General features: G+C 44.6%; 1 protein-coding gene across 2 annotated transcripts in view; it reads left to right on the top strand.

Annotated features, from left to right (window-relative positions):
* Positions 1 to 12,213, top strand: part of ADAMTS6 (ADAM metallopeptidase with thrombospondin type 1 motif 6) — a 305,836-nt gene extending 293,623 nt beyond the window's left edge. For both annotated transcript variants that reach the window (XR_011461451.1, XR_011461450.1), the window contains 3 exons: positions 7,743 to 7,931; positions 8,674 to 8,981; positions 10,620 to 12,213. The gene's annotated coding sequence lies outside the window, so the exon portion shown is untranslated. The remainder of the gene's footprint in view (positions 1 to 7,742; positions 7,932 to 8,673; positions 8,982 to 10,619) is intronic.
* The last annotated feature ends 647 nt before the right edge of the window (positions 12,214 to 12,860 follow it).

Genomic DNA, 12,860 nt, shown 5'->3' with positions numbered 1-12,860 from the left:
CCCAGTCCTATATTCTTGCCTGGAGAATCCCCATGGATGGAGGAGCCTGGTGGACTGCAGTCCATGGGGTCACAAAGAGTCAGACACAATTGAGCGACTAAACACAACACACGAACAACACTAAGGGCTTCCCTGGTGGCTCAGTTGGTAAAGAATCTGCCTGCAATGCAGGAGACTTGGGTTTGATCCCTGGGTCAGGAAGATCCCCTGGAGAAGGAAATGACAACCCACTCTAGTATTCTTGCCTGGGAGATCATATGGAAGAGGAGCCTAGCAGTCCATGGGGTCTCAAGAGTCAGGCACGACTTAGTGACTCAACCACCCCTACCACTTACAACACTAAACAAGTGACTGGAACACTAAGGGCAGTGCAGTTCCAGTTCCAGACGGAAGCCCATTGTTCCACAGGGTCCTGGAGGAACCCTGGAGGTCCCTCTGCCTGTCTCCACATGCCTGTGGCTTCCCTCATGTGCAGGATGGCCATCGCAGTTCCAGGGGTGCATGCAGAAGAGTCAACTGCTCGCAGAGGGCACTGTCATGGAGACAGAGTGCTCCCAGAAGCTGTAGCACATGGACCCTGAGAACACAGAGGCTGGTACTAAGCCTCACTCTATGTTCCAGCTCCAAAAAGGCCGAGATGAAATCTGCAGTGTCTCTGCTACTGGTGCCTAGGATCCACTGTTTGTAGGGGACTAGGGACAATATCACATATCTGAAAGCCTCCTCGGGGGCAGAAGCCTGGTGTTTGGGAGCTCTTCACTTAGAGCTTCCCATGCTGAGGCCTGTAGCACCTGCTGAGCATATATCCACAGTCTAAGAAATGCTTTCCTTAGTTTCATCCAAGCTGAGAGCAGAGATTTATGTAAATAATGCTCAAAATCTTCCTGCATTTCAAGGGAGCCTGGAGAAACCTGGCCAAATGATATCATAGCTCTGCTGAGAAAAGCTTGAATCATCTCCCATCATTTCACCCCCAATTGACTGTGAACAACTACTCATCTTTGTTAACTGCCTTATTGAATTATTCATGAAAGCAAAAATATTCAGACCCACAGAACTGGTCTTCCTCTGCTACATAAAGGAAATTGTAACAGCTCCTAGTGAGAGTTGTTAGTGTAATTAAAATGAACGTTTTACTCTCTTGACAAGCTATGGAAAATGTGATAACCCACAGATAATTTTAAAACAGCATCTTAGCTTGGAGCTCCAATCTTTTTTGAGACATGTACTGAAATTGTATAAAAGAGAAATGGCAATTTTAGCAAAAACTAAAAAAATAGATTTCCAGGATTAAATGACAGAATAAAGTCATAATATAGAATCTGTCTTCCCTCAATCCAATAAAATAAACAAGAGAGTTTTTTAAAAGACTAAAAACATCACCAACAACAAGCCAACAATAGAGGCGGAATAATTTTCTGCTGTCTGTATTGAAAAACAGTGATTGAAGGGAAGTCTTGTGCAATCCACACAGTTCCATGCAACTCCTACCTTTGAACCTACCCATCATAACTGGTACTCAGAAAAGAAGGTGAGTCAACAAAATCCTAAAAATTCTTACTGATATTCTCCGACATGGGAAGAACCAGTTTGAGGGACTGAATCGGTGGCTCTAGGAAAAACAGACCTAAGCCGTCAACAGCAGAAATTTCTGCTTACCACAAACTTCAGAGATAAGGACGGCCACAGTCTATGGACATTCCTCAAAAAATTCAACCTAGAATTACCATATTTTCCAGCAGTTTCACATCTGGGTAGATAACCAAAAAGACTGAAAGCAGAGACTCGAGACATTTGTACAGCCATGTTTGTGGTGGCATTATTCACAGCAGTCAAAAGTTGGAAACAACCCAAGTGTCCATTGACAGATAAACAAAATGTGATATATACAATGGAATATTATCAGCCTTAAAAAGGAAGGAAATTGTGATGCCTGCTACAATATGGATGAGACTTGGGAACATTATGGTAAAGAAAACAAGGCAGTCACAAAAAAAACACATACTGTATGAAGGTACCTAGAGGAGTCAACCTCATAGAGACAGAAAGTAGAACAGTGGTTGCCGGGGACTGTGGGGAGGGGAGGGAAGAGTTATATTTCATTTGAATTCTTGTTGAAGAAAATGAAAAAGTTCTGGAGATGGATGATGGTGATGGCAGTACACGATGTACATGTGCTTATGCTAAGGAATTGTGTTCATTAAAAAAGTGTCAGTTGCTCATTGTGCTCTGAGCGACCCCATGGACTATAGCCCACCAGGTTCCTCTGTCCATGGGATTTCCCAGGCAAGAATACAGGATTGGTTGCCATTCCCTTTTCAAGGGGATCTTCCCGAGCCAGGGATCAAATCCCAGTCTCCTGCATTGCAGGCTGATTCTTTACTGTCTGAGCCACCAGGGGATTACCTTCCATTAAAAAGACAATTGTAAATTTTATGTTGTGTATATTGAATCACAATTTTAAAAAGAAAGTCTATGAGGATTTGCTGTCTCTGTCACCCTGCTTATTTAACTTATATGCAGAGTACATCATGAGAAACGCTGGACTGGAAGAAGCACAAGCTGGAATCAAGATTGCTCGGAGAAATATCAATAACCTCAGATATGCAGGTGACACCACCCTTATGGCAGAAAGTGAAGAGGAACTAAAAAGCCTCTTGATGAAAGTGAAAGTGGAGAGTGAAAAAGTTGGCTTAAAGCTCAACATTCAGAAAATGAAGATCATGGCATCCGGTCCCATCACTTCATGGGAAATAGATGGGGAAACAGTGGAAACAGTGTCAGACTTTATTTTTGGGGGCTCTAAAATCACTGCAGATGGTGACTGCAGCCATGAAATTAAGACGCTTACTCCTTGGAAGGAAAGTTATGACCAACCTAGATAGCATATTGAAAAGCAGAGACATTACTTTGCCAACAAAGGTCCGTCTACTCAAGGCTATGGTTTTTCCTGTGGTCATGTATGGATGTGAGAGTTGGACTGTGAGGAAGGCTGAGTGCTGAAAAATTGATGCTTTTGAACTGTGGTGTTGGAGAAGACTCTTGAGAGTCCCTTGGACTGCAAGGAGATCCAACCAGTCCATTGTGAAGGAGATCAGCCCTGGGATTTCTTTGGAAGGAATGATGCTAAAGCTGAAACTCCAGTACTTTGGCCACCTCATGCGAAGATTGACTCATTGGAAAAGACTCTGATGCTGGGAGGGATTGGGGGCAGGAGGAGAAGGGGACGACAGAGGATGAGATGGCTGGATGGCATCACCGACTCGATGAACATGAGTCTGAGTGAACTCCGGGAGTTGGTGATGGACAGGGAGGCCTGGCGTGCTGCGATTCATGGGGTCGCAAAGAGTCGGACACGACTGAGCGACTGAACTGAACTGAAAGTGAAGAGGAACTAAAGGGCCTCTTGATGAAAGTGAAAGAGGAAGAAAGTTGGCTTAAAACTCAACATTCAAAAATGGTCCCATCACTTCATGGCAAATAGATGGGAACACAATGGAAACAGTGACACTTTCTTTTCTGGGCTCCAAAACCACTGCAGATGGCGACTGCAGCCATGAAAGTAAAAGACGCTTGCTCCTTGGAAGGAAAGCTATGACCAACCTAGACAGCATATTAAAAAACAGAGACATCACTTTTCTGACAAAGGTCCATCTAGTCAAAGCTATGGTTTTTCCAGTAGTCATGTATGGATGTGAGAGTTGGACCATGAAGAAAGCTAAGCGCCAAAGAATTTTGACTTTCAAAAGCCAAAGATGCTTTTGAACTGTGGTGTTGGAGAAGACTCTTGAGAGTCCTTTGGACTGCAAGGAGATCCACTCAGTCCATCCTAAAGGAAATCAGTCCTGACTATTGATTGGAAGGACTGATGCTGAAGCTGAAGCTCCAATACTTTGGTCACCTGATACGAAGAACTGACTCATTGGAAAAGACCCTGATGCTGGGAAAGATTGAAGGCAGGAGGAGAAGGGGACAACAGAGAATGAGATGGTTGGATGGCATCACCGACTCAATGGACATGAGTTTGAGTAAGGTCTGGGAGTTAGTGATGGACAGGTAAGCCTCGTGTGCTGCAGTCCATGGAGTCTCAAAGAGTCAGACATAACTGAGTGATTGACCTGAACTGAAAGCACTGTGGAGATTTTGGGGAAAGACCCTCAAGCCCACAGGATGGGGATATACTAGCTACATAAGTGGGTCATGTTATAGGGCTGTGGTGGGATATATTGTTCTTCCCAGCTGCTCCTTTACTTTCTCATCCTTGCCCTTTGCCCTGTGACTTGAGGTGGCCCCTGCTGCAGAATAAAGTCTATTCCCTGTCCTGTTGACTTTGGGCTTGGCCATATGACTTTCTGTGTTTAGTCAATGGCATGTGAGCAAATGTGACATACTCTGTGTCCTGGCCATTTGTGGTTGGCTCTTTCTTTTTACTTTCTGCCATGAGACTGACTTGTCCGAAACAGCACCACTTAGGTGGTTTCTATTCTGAATGTTCATCTGAGTACATTGGAAGCACACATCCCCACTAAGATATAAGGAGAAAACGTTGACACATGACCCCCTTCCTGTGCCTTCTCTTCTCTCCATAACACTCTTCCTCCCATCCCCCTAGGGGCATGCTTCCTGAAAACAGTGCCCCAGATAGAATGTTCTTTTTCTGCCACATGCCTGGCTGCCCAATCTTGTGAGCCAGGTCCAGCTGAAGATGACTATTCTGAGATTCCGTTGTGAAATCTTTCTCCAAATTTATCTAGAGAAATGAAAACAGCCCATCCTTATGAGCTCATGGGAAAATCTTGGCACTCTTGCCAGAGCATCAGAAAGGAAAGGCCATTGCTTCAGACAGACAGGGATGTCCAGACCTGGAGTGAAGGGAATGCTCCTCATCATAGCCCCATTCCTCAACTTCCTTCCTCAGCTCATATAAATATACCCTCATGGTTCTGGGTTTTCTTCTTTTTTCCAATATTCAGAATTTCTGTCCTATTTGAGATGTATAAGCTGTTAAATCCAAGGCAGATCTTTTCTTTACCGATCTAACGCTACAGGAATTCTTGCCTGTTCCCTCAGTGTCTGCCCAAAATAGGTACAGTTATGAGAGCAGCTCCTGCCCACAAAGTGTGGGCTTCTATCCCCTGGGCTGCAGGGCAGACAGAGAGGGTTTTTAGCTAAGAAGGTTTGTGGCAGAAGCCTGGATGCACACACTTGCCAGACAGAAAATAGCCCAAGATGATGATCTCAACTGAGTCTTGATTGCTGCTAATTTCTAGTTACTGTCCTGAACACAGAGTTAGAAACAGTCTGTGCTCAGAAAGTTCGCTGTCTAAGTTGCCAGTGGTGGGCCCTGTGCATGAGACTGGTCAGTAAATATCATTTGATGAGCCAGAGGTCTTTCGTGGGGGACAAACTGGCTCCCTGAAGAGTTCACGCTCTCAGTCCAAGAGGAGAGAAATGGGATTCCGCCAGAAGTCAAAGTCTAGCCTGTTTGAGAAGTAGTTACAAAATGATAGATGATCCTGCCTGTTTATAAGCGGGGAGCGTTTCTGCCACAGGGCTCAGGTACTTCTGAACACAGCTCCTGCCCCTGCCCAGAGGCCTCAGGAAGCTTCAAGGGACAGAATCGTCCCCATTTTTGAGAAGGAGAAGTGGAGTTATGGAGATGTGAGTCAGCTTTTCCATGGCTGTATCGTACAAATAGCCCCAGAGTCAGTTTCCTGCCTCCCAGCCAAAAGAGGCATTTTTGAGACCTCTTGCCTCCTTCTCAGGAGTATTCCTGATACAATGTCAAATATCCAAAAGGTTCTACAGCCCAACATAGTTTGGCTTTGAATCCAAGTTGGCAACGGTTGGTGATGTGAAATGGAGACCTTTCCCCAAAGGGGCAGGAGTGAGCATGACCCAGGCTGGGTCCTCTGCTGGAGGGAAGCAGATGGACACCAGACACCTCTGCTTCCCTGCTGTGTGGCCCCACAGGTGACAGATGGGACAGAGTCGCCTGCCAATCCTCAGATCACCATCTGAGGCAGTTGGCAAAGAACAGACTCCACACCTGGCTGGTCCAGGTGAGACCTTTCATAATGAGCATGTGGCTGTAAGTGCCTCCGTTCAACTAGTCTGGGGCAGTCTGAAATGTCTAGAACCAACTTGAAACAACAGGAAAACTAAACAGCTTCCCCACAGGCATAGATGCCAAGTTGATCACCAGCAAAGGGAAAAATCAATACACTGAGTTATCCTGAAAAATGAAATGGAAGCCAACTAGTTTCACCAAAGAAGCAGGACGCTTAGTTCTTGAAAAGAAAAGAAAAGAAAAGAAAAATTCACCAGACACCACCAAAAAGAATAAAATGCAAAGCCAGGAGGTACCAGTCAGTAGAGACTTGGCATGTTGAACATGGTGGACCAGCTGTCCAAGATGATAAGATTGCTGTTGACAGGTATAGGCCTCCAGGGAGATGGGCTTTGGATGGTGTTGCCATGGCCCGATCACAGTTGTTTACATCTGTTCCTTACTAAAACAGCATTGTACTCCAAGCCCCATGCCTCAGGAACTAGCTGCTGCCCCTTTGGAAGCACAGACAGCCCTTCCTTAAGAATCCTCCAGGCACAGGTCACCTAGAGGGCACTGGGGGACACTGGGGCAGAGGAAGCATTAGTGAGGGGGCAGAAGAGCTGTCTTCCTCCCCTGCCTCTGTCACCCGTCTGATGTTGCTGCTTCAGTTTCCTGTATACTTCCCTACCCCATGTGTTGATACGAGGCTGCAAGGACATCTTGCACGTAAGATGCCAGGTCTTGAGGTTGTTGGTGTCCCAGGACTGTTCTACCACCACAGTGGGCTTGTAAATCTCAAGGGGATCCTGTGTCATCATTTTAGTCACAGGTAGGGGCTTGGACTGCCACTCCCCTTAATTCTTAGAGTATTCCTGTGGATTGTTGCTTCCATTGGATATTTGCCAACTAGCATGTGCCCTGTTCCCAGACATGTTTGCTAGAATCTAGTATTCACTCTACTCCAAGCAAAGATACTGAAGGTTCTGGCAAGGCTTAGAAACCTGCTCCCAAGAATCAGTCCTGCAGAAGATTGTTTGACAACTTGTGAGAATCAGCATGACTATCTCTTCGTTAGAGGAAGGAACCGAGAAGCTGTGACTAAAAATGGAGATGGAGCACTTAATGAGATAAAAAGATTTAGATGACCACAGTGAATACATGAAAACAAATAAATTCATGGAAGTTGTGAGTTGAAAGCAGACTGTGAAGGAGGACTAGATGTGATGCATTATGGGGTGCCTGTTCAACCCACTCTGAGAAGGGGCCCCTCATCCATCAGAGCCGTACCTGTTATACGCGTTCCTGCTGCCTTGACCAGAGCTGATAAGGTGGGTCCTTGGGGTGGATAGGCTTCCCTGGTGGCTCGGATGGTAAAGCAATGCGGGAAACCCGAGTTCAATTCCTGGGTTGGGAAGATCCCCTAGAGAAGGAAATGGCAATCCACTCCAGCACTCTTGCCTGGAAAATCCCATGGATGGAGAAGCCTGATAGGCTACAATCCATGGGGTTGCAAAGAGTCGGACACGACTGAGTGACTTCACTTTCATGAAAATCCCATGGACAGAGAAGCCGGATAGGCTACAATCCATGGGGTCGCAAAGAGTCAGACACGACCTACAATCCATGGGGTCGCAAAGAGTCAGACACGACTGAGTGACTTCACTTTCACTTTCACTTTTGGGGTGGATAGGCTGATGGAGTTTCCCTGAAAACGTGGAGTTGGAATTTAAGAATGTGGTCAGTCTCTGGCTATGACTGGACCTGCAGATGTATAAACTTCTTCTCTGTGAAGCAGACATCTTCTGCCGTGCACATGGTGATACTGGAAAGCTGACCTATCTAGAGCAGAGAAGAAGCAGACACACAGCGATAAACAGAGGTGAGAGTCCATACAGCCCTAGGAGAGAGACGTTGCCTTAGTTCCTGATCGCCACCCAGTCCCTTGTGAAAGCAGCTCCTTCCTGCTATTTCATGAGACACTTCTCAATCCTTATACCATGCCCTCCTTTTATCACTTTTACTAGATTGAGCTTATTTCTATTACTTGTAATTCTATAATATAATTGTACAATGTAATCATTAGGAATTCAAGAATCTTTGCTGATCAATTGAAGAAGACAAGACTTCATTCTACTACAAGCAATGGGTTCTATGCATAGTCAGTAAATCCGTAGCTCCTCGAACCATCACTTAGACAAAATGTTGAAATGTATTCTTCACATAACAGCCACTCAGTGAATGGTTCTTGAATTACAAGTCAGGATAGGACTAAGTCATGCGTAGGCCACTATTGTATTTCAGTAAAGGAGAGGAAGACAATGAGGAAAAATTGCTAATAACTCTTACTAATCATCATGACAATTGAATGATCTATTGCTTGGGAAGTGATTCCTGGGGGCTTCCTTCTCCTCTGAGTAGTTTATTTTCAGAATATGTCTGTATATTCTGGCACCTCATGGTGTTTAGACAGTACAGGAAAGGTAATATTTATGAAGTCTTCTTTTATGTATGGTAACTACAGACAGATGGATCTATACTTCAAAATACTTCCAAGATGTTTCCCAAATGCATATAATTATTAGACAAATGCTAGGAAGAAAACTTAGACATTTCCTTTCCAGTGATACAGGGCTTCTCACCACCTGATGTGAAGAACTGACTCGTTGGAAAAGACCCTGATGCTGGGAAAGATTGAAGGCGGGAGGAGAAGGGGACGACAGAGGAGGAGACGGTTGAATGGCTCAATGGACGTGAGTTTGAGCAAGCTCCAGGAGTTGGTGATGGACAGGGAAGCCTGGCATGCTGCAGTCCATGGGGTTGCAAAGAGTTGGACACGACTGAGCTGAACTGAACTGAACTGAACCCTCTTGCTGGAGATTGTGTTGAGGACCAAAGAGGGACAGACATGAACAAACTAGAAGATGAACAGGTAACTCACCTTATGAGGGGACTTTGCATTAAGCGATGAGGTCTTGGGCTGTAGAATACTTGGCATGGAGAAGAATTCTTAGTCTTCACACCTATCTTTAAATATTTTGATGACTTTCAAATTGGAGAGAAATTAGATTTGTCTAGGGCTATTCCAAAGGAGGAAACTACAGGGACATATTTTTCATCCCCCCAAAAGTGCTCTATCATCCCAGTATTAGGCAGTTGGTATGGCTTCACTACTCCTTCTGCTGATAGCAGCTGCTGTGCTTGGCCTCACGGCCATTCATGGAATCCTGTGACTTGGCCTTACCTGTTTATTTGATATATGTGAATCAGGAACTTCCTTTCTATTGGTATCTTTGCTTGTTAAAGTTGCTGTAATAACACACCACAGGCTGGGTGGCTTATAAGCAACAGAGATTTATTTCTCAGAGTTCTGAAGACTGGGAAGTCCAAGATCAAGGTGTCAGCATTTTGCATTTTGGTGAGAACCCTCTTCTTATTCATAGTCAGAACTTCTTGTTGTGTGCAAGAAGCAAGGGAGCTCTCTGGGATTCCTTTTTTAAGAGCACTAATCCTGGACTTCCCTGATGGCCCAGTGGTTAAGAAACCAGGGCTTGGGTTCAGTCCCTGGTCCAGGAAGATCCCACACATGGCATGGGGCAACCAAGCCCATGCGCCACAACTCCTGAGCCTGCCTGCTCTAGATCCCCTGCTCTGCAACAAAAGAAGCCATCACAGTGAGAAGCCCAGGCACTGGAACTAGAGAGCAGCCCCTGCTCACCACACTAGAGAAAAGCCCATACAGCAACAAAGACCCAGCACAACCAAAATCTTTTTAAAAAGCACTAATCTCATTCGTGAGGCTCCACCTTCATGACCTAAGTGCCTCCCAAAGGCCTCAGTCCCCTCCAGTACCATCATCTTTGGGATTAGGATTTCAACATATGAATTTGGGGGCACAAACATTCAGACTGTAGCAATTGGGTTCATGCTACAAGCAACCGAGAGAGTCCTGCCCATGACCTGTAAGGGCTGCCTGACAAGCAGCAGTTAGTTCCCACAACGAGACAGGTCCTCAGAAAGGCTAGAAGCACCTTCAAGGGGACATTGGGGGAAGTGAAGAGTCAAGATGTCCTCTGCACTGTGATCCCTCCAGCTTCCTGATCACTGAATAATGATAAAAGTCTTTCACAGATTTATTCACTGCCAAGTGGAAAATAACACATGGTCCATGGCACATAAAAAATAAAAAGACAGGAAAATGCTGAGATAAATTAATATTATACTCATGCACAATTTAAATGTACTACTCAGCTCATTTTTTAAAATATCTACCTCTCTTCCTGGCCTGTAAGTTCCTTGAGGACAGGGTTCATGTCTTTCTGGGGTTTGGAAGTTTTGTTTTTTTCTGTAACCCAGGACCTGAAGCAAACATTTTTTAAAGAATTGAATATAGGTGGATATTTGTTTCTTTTTAATAGTTTTCAGCTTTTACAGGAAATGACTTACTTGAATGTAGGGATTTACTTCCAGGAAATCCAGTATACTGGCATGTATACTATCTTAGCCTGGGGTACTATAACGAAATACCATAGAATGAGTGGCTTAAATAACAGATATTTATTTCTCACAGGTCTGGAGGCTGGGAAGTCCAAGGTCAAGGTGATGATCACTTCCGTTCCTGCTGAGGGCCCTGTGCTTGGCATATGGACAGCTACCTTCTCGTCTGTGTGATCATTAGCAGAGAGAGAGCTCCAGTGTCTCCTTCTCTTCTTACAATGACACACTAATCATATCGTGGAGGCCGCATTCTCATGACCTCATCTAAACCTAATTACCTCTCAAAGTCCCCACTACCGAACATCATTTTACTAGGGTTAGGGCTTTGACGTATACATTTTGGGTGAAAACAAACATTCTGTCCATGACACACATTTATTAGGAAAAGAAACTCTCCTTAGTCTCACTCAAGGTCCAGACTTCCTCTTGAAAGAAGAGATACTCCTTAAGGCTGTGCACTGGGTTAAGTTCTGACCTCCTACTTCCCCAAGGGCAGCCTGCCATATTGGAGTTTTTGAAGCAGGCTTTTTCATATCCTGGGGTGGGACTGGGCCTTGTGGCAGATTGTCCTGCTGCTGTGAGACTATATTAGTGTCAGATTTCTTACCTTACCCGGACTGGACAAGACTTGGAAGCTTCCCTCTGGACATCAGTCTTGACAAAATTAGCCCCACCCAACTCCAAACAGAAGGCACCACAACTCCTCCATAATCTGACCCAGGGCAGCAGAAACTGTTAGAGTGTGTAAGCAAGATTTCTTGGGGCCATCATCGTTCCCCTCTGACCCCAACTGCCTACCCTCATGGCCTCTCAGATCACCACTGGACAGGGGCCTCAGCTCCCCCTTCCATAAACAGGTGCCAATCACCATCCAATAGCAGCCATTGGATGTGGGAATCTGAACATATTGAAGCACTGGGGAAATTTAAGTTGTAATTTTTTTTTTTTTTTTTTTTAGAGTACAGGCCTTTATAGGGTGAAGGTGACCAGACAGAACTGTGATCCCTGTTCTTGGAGAGAAAGAAAACTTAAAAATCATTTAATTATGACTTTGGGGCTTAATATTAACAAGCTCAAAAGTTTTCCAACACCCTTCCACAAAGCCTGTCAGCCTCCAAATGATTTCAGCTGCTCCAAGACAATCCACTCTGTGTCTGGGGCATCAATTTGATTTACAGAGCATTTCAAAATATTTATATATTTTTTAGGGTTTCCATCACGGCCTCAGCCAGTAACCTGCTGTGTTTGAAAATGTCTGGGCAGTAATTGTCATTGTTTGCAACAGCTATTTTGGACTCCAGCGAGTGCTGTGGCATTTTGTAGAATCTAGGAATGCAATTACCAAAATTGTATACATAATCCAAGTGACCTCCTGGCTTCAGAAGCTCAACCCCTAGGGAAAAAAGGATAACAACAGCAAAACGTTTGTTTAATTTTTCTTCTGTAGTTGGTCAGTGGTAGGTGGATTATATTGTGGCCAATTTGGCAAAAAGATGATTAGTGTAACAATTCCTTATAAGTACAAAACAATGTTGAATGAAACATACAAGAAAGAATATGACACGGATGGCAGGCTCTTGTGACCCACTTTCTTACCTATGTGTTTGTGGAGGAAACTGAGGGGGCATCTGGGTCCTGTAATGACTCATTCCTCATGATGCAAGAGATTGCTTTTACCAATTAAAAGTGTGTACTTTAGAAAAAAGTTGCTAACTGTGAAGAAGTTTATGTAAAACAACAATAACAAAAATTTGTTTGAGAAAGAGACCATTTTGGAGTCACTAAATGAATTTACAAGTTGCCCCCAGTGTCATTAGGGATTTAGGTTTCTTGAATCTTACCAGCTTCTGATAGTCTCAGATCATTCGCAAATTATTTTCTCTGCTCCTGTTGTTTCTCTGCTTTCAGATACTCTCTGGAAACTGCACTGTGAAAGCCCTTCCTTAGAGTGAAGCAGAGTTGTCAGACCTAGATAAGGAATCGATAAGCATGATCTCTTGATTTCCAAACAGATCCATGGTTTGGGTAACTCTTTTGCTAGGATTACAGAATTGCCAAGAACAGCCTGCAAACTTCCAGTCTTCCCTTAAGGAAAAAAACAATAATTTGTCACAGAGAAATACCCAGGGTCGTTTTGCTACCACCTTTCAGGCCTACGCAACAGGTCCCCACTCCTGTCCACAGCCATACTTGGTGTCTGTGGATGTGGACCCCGTGAATTTCAAGCCTTTGCCAGAGTGTTCTCTCAGATCCAGATCCAGTGCTGGGCTTCTGCTTGATAGTGGTCTTGCTTTCCAGCTTGTTCACAAGGCAC

The sequence above is a fragment of the Bos mutus genome, chromosome 20, assembly GCF_027580195.1.
Source record: "Bos mutus isolate GX-2022 chromosome 20, NWIPB_WYAK_1.1, whole genome shotgun sequence".
NCBI classification, from domain to species: domain Eukaryota; kingdom Metazoa; phylum Chordata; class Mammalia; order Artiodactyla; family Bovidae; genus Bos; species Bos mutus.
Note: the sequence above shows the minus strand (reverse complement) of the source record. Positions and strands in the feature narration are given on the sequence as shown.